Genomic DNA, 6,997 nt, shown 5'->3' on the forward strand with positions numbered 1-6,997 from the left:
GGGTGCTCCGGTGACGTCACGACTACCCATCATTCCCCCCACCCACCCACCCCCTGTGGATCCTGGCCAATCATCCACTGCTGACTGGCTCTATTCAACCTGCATTCACCGGCAATGGACCCTGCAATTAACATAACTAATTGCTTTGGCACCTAAAGGCTAAACAAGGGGCCGTGCCAAAGGAGACAAAAAGTGTGTGTGTGTGTGTGTGTGTGTGTGTGTGTGTGTGTGTGTGTGTGTGTGTGTGTGTGTATATATGCATGTATGTATGTATGTGTGTTTGAGGGGGGGGTTCCATTGCAACCTCACTCCCTACCACTCTCCCCCTGCCCCACCAAGAGAAGTAGGGACCCCCTTTTAAATGTTTTCATACTATCCACCCCCTCCCTCGTCCAGGCCCTTTCATTGATGCCCTCCATTGTCTCAGCTCCTTAACGCGGCCGGCTCAGACCTGCATCGCCAGCCAGCCAGCCCATTGGGGTGCACTTAAGAAGCATGAATGAGTTATTCTTCTCCGCTTCTTCTCCTCTCTCGTCCTCTTGCTCTCCTCTTCACTGAGTTAAACTTAAATCGTTGTGTGATTTATGCCCGGCCTCTCGCACAAGTGCCGTCGCCGGAGACAATACGGGTTAAGATAATGGAGCCAAGCGAGCCCGCGTGCTTTATTCACTCCCGCCCATTATTCCCGTACTTCTTGAAATAGCGGAGGACGCTGCTAAGTTGGTTCTGCATCTGCGGTAAATGAGACATTAATCTGTTTTGTACAAAGCAGCTGACAATTGAGAGAACGGGCTCAACGTGCGAGACTTGGCCGTGTAAGCAAATGCTGTTGGATAAACACAAACGGTTCATTAGGAGAAGGCGATGCTGCCCTTCTTTTTACCGCCATGCAAAGATTCAACTCTGCCCTCTTGAACCACAGGTGAAATCCACCCTAAAGTGATAAGTAATTGCTTGTATGTAATCACCAGCAGGATTGAGGTGGGTTATTTTATTGCCGTGAGTTGTCAAAAACGACATTGGACTGAATAATCACCCATAATAACCTCTATCTCCCCTCCTGTCTGCGCACAGGCCTGCTCCATTCAGGGTGCATCTGGTCAGCCAGCAGGCTCAGAGGCAGGGCCAGGTGGCAGTGAGGGAGGGAGGGGGTGGGACGACGGAGAAACGTGGAAGGCCGAGCATCTGAACATATACTGTAATCCACACACGACCGTAGGATAGAGTGATGACGAAGGCTAGCAGCAAAGTAGATTTAAACCCAGGTGTAATCACTGGCACATGGCAGAGGAGTGAGCAAGCTCATTAGAGCATTCTGCCATATAGACGATTTTATAACAGGCTGAGAATTCAAGTTACAGCTCGGCACCCGACAAGTTTAATCACATTTAGTTTAATCTTTCGTTTAATTTCACATTTAAGCTCTGGATAGTCTCAGGGAACATAAAGGCTTCTGAACAGCGGAGGTGATAAAAACAAGAAACTACACAGCATTAAATTTCTCTTTTCAAATTTCATTATGCATCTAATTTTAACAAAACAATTTATCAATTAATCTATATCAAACAATTGTTTTAAAAAATGAGTTGATGTTCAATCAAGGAAGACAATTCTCGTATATGAGAAGATGTCATGAATAACTGATTGTCTCTGACTAATTCTCTGTTGAGCGAGTTCTCCATTGATCAACTTGATTAATCATTCCAAAATTACACAACCGAATAAATCTGAACAAATGTTGTTCCCTTTCTGTCTCTGTGTGGGATCATGGAAGGTGTGAAGGGTGCTTGTGGCTGCTTTTATAATTTGCGAACGAGCCTTGGAGTAACAGGCTACATCGACATTACTAGTTTTAAAACATGTCACTGTTGCTTTGTTCGCATTCGCTGTCAACGCAACTACACTGCTGACCCCATTTTAGTTTGAAAACTCTGGGACTGCCTTGTAGCCTGGATGGACAAAAACAGGGACGGTGGAAAACAACAACGCAGTCACCAGTCATTGGTCGATGTCAGTCACGACCCAATTACCAGGGGTGGATTGCACCTACTGTCGTTACCAGTTTCACCTCGTTATTGGTCCAAGAAAAGAAATCCCACGTCTCACTATTCATAATTGCTGTTTCGTTGTATTTTCTACAATTAAGCAACTGACTGCAGAGTCGACAGAATCGCTTTATGTTGAAATGCTGTTTGTAAACAAAAACATATGTACGGATGTAGCCTGCGCCTCAAGTCTATGCTCTGGTGCTTCAAGGGAACTAGCTGTCCTAGGTATATAATTTTTGTGATGGAAAATCAGCATGTTTTATGTATGCATACTGTGTGACTTCCTTTTACTGTAGCTGCTCTGGCCTCGTGCAGCTGTTTGCCATTGTGTGCATGACTGTGAGATAAAGAGTGAGAGAGAGAGAGAGAGAGAGAGAGAGAGAGAGAGAGAGAGAGAGAGAGAGAGAGAGAGAGAGAGAGAGAGAGAGGGAGACAAACAAGAGAGTTTGCAGCATCTGTTTCTGTTCACATGCTCCCACACCAAACTTCCACTTTTAGAAAAAGTAAACAGTTGTTTTTTTTTAAAGCCAAGGGAACAAACAAGACTAGAGGGAATAATATATTTTAAAACTTGAGGATTGTGTGAATCAGATAACAATCAGTGTTTGGTGCATTTTAAGTTTAAAGACACCATATTCAAATACCACCATTTATATGTATTTGCATTGCTCTCGATCCAACTTAAAGAAAGTATTCAAAGTATTGCTCAGTGTTGCTCAAGGGTTTTTCCCCTGTAGTATTGTGGCTTCAGATATGTGACATTTCATGCACCGACAAAACAAATGTCTAATCGTCAACAAACTCTATCTATTCAACTTAAGCACAGTCTTATTCCCAGGATAACGCTGATGCAGCATACAGTACCTACCATGAATGGCAGAATGCATCATATGAGAGGGATGGTAGCTAACCTCCACTTTTAATAACCTGCTAATTACCTTCGCCAGGGAGGTTATGTTTTCACCCCTTTCTGTTTGTTGGTTTGTTGATTTAGTCAACGGGATTACACAAAAACTGCTGAACGGATTTCAATAAAATTTAGTGAAAGGGTGGGACATGGGTCAGGAAGGAACTCACCAAATATTGATGCAGATCCAGACAAAGGGGTGGATGAAGGATTTGTTTTTTCTTTAATATAGTGTGATAGGGCGTTAGCCTTGGCGGAGGTATGCAGTCTGTGTGTGGCCTTCTGCTCAACTCTGGATAGCTGGGTCATAACACAGTTCAACTGAGGTTGTACTCCACAATCTCAACAAAGCCATCATCATATACATCATTTAAAGGATCAACAGATGCAAAGACAATTGGACTGATCAGATGACATAATGTAAACCTGGAAGACCCCAGAACTGTAGCATGTTGGTGTTTTTAAACCCTTCTCCAATGGGACCTCACGTTGCTTGTGAAAAAGGAATGAAATGAAACCTCATATGAACATCCAGATTGATGCTCAAAGTTTTTATCAACAGGCGTCCGGAATACACCAACAGGGAACTTCGGGAAATGTGAGATATCTTCCGATGAAACAAGGTCCCCTGAGTAACAGGAATCATTTTGTTCTCAGAACTCACTGAGGGATTTTAAAGGGAAATCTGAGTGATGGGATTCCACTGCAAGAGTTGCTGCCAAATCAGTGTGAAACGATGACATGAGATTTTCATAAGCTGGGAAAAAACACCATAGAGCCGCTTTGTATTCTTTTCCCAGCCGCAGCATCCTACAGTCAGGAGCTTTCCAATTTCACACTGGGTTAAGTCAATGTTTGTGAGATTTTATGTGCATGTGGTGGCTGTGAATGTGATGTGACTGTGGACTTATCAGTGATCAAGCTTCTTTGTCGTCAGCTTGGAACGTGAGCCAGAACAACTCATTCTCTGGCCTGACTCCCAACAATGTCAACTTCACTGGCCAGGAGATCTCTGTAGGGCCATGACACGAATACAGAAAGACTTGCTTTGTTTTGGCTCAGGACAACTTACACATACATTTCATGTTAAACTTGAATGCAAAGACAAGTGAAGGCCTGATGACTGCTGCCCATGCATGTACACTCTGCACTCAAATGTCCTTGAATGAAGATTCAAGTGAGCATCGACAAGTAAGAACAGAAAGCATTTGTTTACCCAGGTCAGTTTTAGAAGGTTTCCCTTTGTGAGCCGAAATTGTGGACAGTGGAACAACCAGAGTAGGCGACTCTACCCAGTTGGAGTAAAATTTAAGTGAGCCTTGGATGAGGAAATTTACTCAATGGATCTGACTGGGACAGAATTTTCCCTCAACTTATTCACTGGGACCAGAGAGAGGCCAACTGGGTCGGTTAAAACTTTATGGATACTTTTTACGGCCCACCGGGACGATGGCCAGTCCCACAAAGAACAGAGCTCTTAGCTGACATTCAGTGGGCATTATTTCTACTAGATCAGTAAGTAAAAAAACATTATTTCTTATCAATATACTCAGGTGTTTTACCCTGGCTTTATCGTTGCAATAAGAAAAAGGGATATTTATGGTTGTCTGCTGCTTTGGACAGTAGCGAGGCTGATAGTGAAAGCCATGATGCTAATGCTACAGCTAGAACTCAGAAACAAATGATCCATTGTAGGCTTGATACTCTAAACATGTGTTTTAGTGGTATAAGCGGGCCACTAACTACATGATCAAGGAGTTGATGACCCGGTCTTTGTGACAGCGGTGCCAACACTTAAACCACATGGAGACACAAAAGGGAAGAAGTTGTCTATAGCAACGTTACAACCACAGCAAATGGGTTAAAGCACTGGTTTGCTGTAGGAAAAACTACTGCTTATAATGACAAATACTCAACAATGGCTAAGAAACATTGGTTTAGTGCTTCAGGCCCCTTTATAAAAATGTTCCGTATCTGGATGATCTCTGTCTTTCCCTCTCTCCCTTTTTCTTTCTGATAAAAAATGTCTCTTTCGGTTAATTATTCATGTCGTTGCTATTTTTACCACTCGTCATTGAATGCCACCCCTCTCTCTCACCATCTTACCAGCATGGGTCCCCTCCCTCCCTCCCTCCCCTTCCCCTCTTTCCCTCCATCTCATCACTGTTCATACTCCTGATGTTGGCTAATCTGATGCAGCCACAGATTTCCCTGTCTGATCTCGCATGGCCACATTTTCCATTACATCCTCTACAGCACATTTATCTAATAGGGACACGTCATTTTCCAGGTCCATGTCTGTCTGGAGGACCGATTACTGTAAAAAAAAAAAACATAGTCAGAGATCAAATAAAATGCTTCTTGCTGGTAATCAAGGCTAAAGTGAAGCCCATTTTCTCTCCGTGAGGAGGGTCAGATAAATGATAGATCATATGCACACAAAACAGATAGCTGCTTTACTGTATGAGCTGGTTCCTGAAATTTACAGATTAGCGGAGAGGGTGGCATGAGGAAGGCTGAGGTTCCCAGAACATCATTTTCCCATCACACACACACACACACACACACACACACACACACACACACCACACACACACACACACACACACACACAGGCTTCTATTTCGACAACCTCGAATACCAAGGAAACTAAAAAAAGACATTAACATCGATTCGTCGTCTTCCACATTCGGTTAAATTGCAGTTGGCAAACCACAGAATGGTTCTGGTAAGCAGTGGCTGAGGTGGAGAAGCTATTTCACAAACATGTTCGACAATGTAGTTTTCAGGGCAAATAATTCCGTGGCCCTTTCTGCTATCACTTAGCACGTGCATGGTTCAGAACAGCCGAGCGTAGGTGTTGTATTGAGATATCTTCCTCTGCGGTCAGATGTTGGCTCAACTTTAAAGAATCTCATGTTCCTTGTATAGCAAACAGGATTCACGCCACACAATTAAACCACTTTTATAGCCTTGTTATAATCGGATGTTTAAACACAGACATGGCTCGATTCACAGAGCTTTTATTTGGAAGTCCGTCTCAAGGAACAAACACTTCCTACAAATGTTTCAGACTCCATTGACTCTGAAAGATGAGTCCGAAGCTGCACTCAGCACTGCGGGCGTCTTCCTGAAATTTTCCGAAGGAGCTCTATGTGTCCGAGTCGGTCGCTTTAGACATTTTCCAGAACTTTTCCTGCCAGTCCCCTGGTAAAATGTGCGGGTGATTCCATGTGAGAATACAGCAGGAAAATGTCTGGAAAGTTCACAGTGATCGAGTGGCGATGACGTTTTCTAACACATGACAGAGACAAAACTGACCAAGACAACAAGAATACAAATATCTTAGGTGCCATACACATGGAGACACCGACGAAGATTTAAATTTGGAGGGAAAACAGGATTCGAGAGCTTTTGGTGATGAAGTCTGATGCCAGTGTCAATGAGCTGAAACCCCACAAAACGTGATTTCTGCAGCAGAGTTTATACATTGTGCTCTGCCTCCTGCAGGCTCTGTCCAGACCTTGTTTGAACGCTCCAGAGATTCTCCTGCTCTTGTGAACACGTCTGACCCAGAAAATCTCCGACCCAATTTTTAAGAAATTCATGTTTGAAAAAAGAGCCACGACACTTTGGATCTTTTAAATTTTTCTCTGAAGCACCTAATGAAGCCATTCAAATCTCTGGTCTGTGTTATGACCCTTATCTACAACAACGGATCAACGATTGAATGAAAAAAAGTTTGGACGGAGGACTCAAAAAAACAAAACAATATCTGCTTTCAAACTATTTGTTTGAGTTTGCTTTGCTCAGTTCCAAACGATATTGATTCTCTGAAGGCTCATTCACATCTCATCCCAAAGACATTAATAACCAGCGGCTGGTCCCATGGTGCTCGGACACAATGCAGCCACTGGCTGGTACTTTACCCCCTCCTGTCATCCCACTAGCCCAAACACGCCTCTCCCCTCCCCTCTCCTGCCCCCCCTCAGTCCTTCCATTTCATGACTATTGTGCCCTCCTTTTCACTCATCCTCATATC

This window comes from Hippoglossus stenolepis, chromosome 3 (genome assembly GCF_022539355.2).
Source record: "Hippoglossus stenolepis isolate QCI-W04-F060 chromosome 3, HSTE1.2, whole genome shotgun sequence".
Taxonomy (NCBI): Eukaryota; Metazoa; Chordata; class Actinopteri; order Pleuronectiformes; family Pleuronectidae; genus Hippoglossus; species Hippoglossus stenolepis.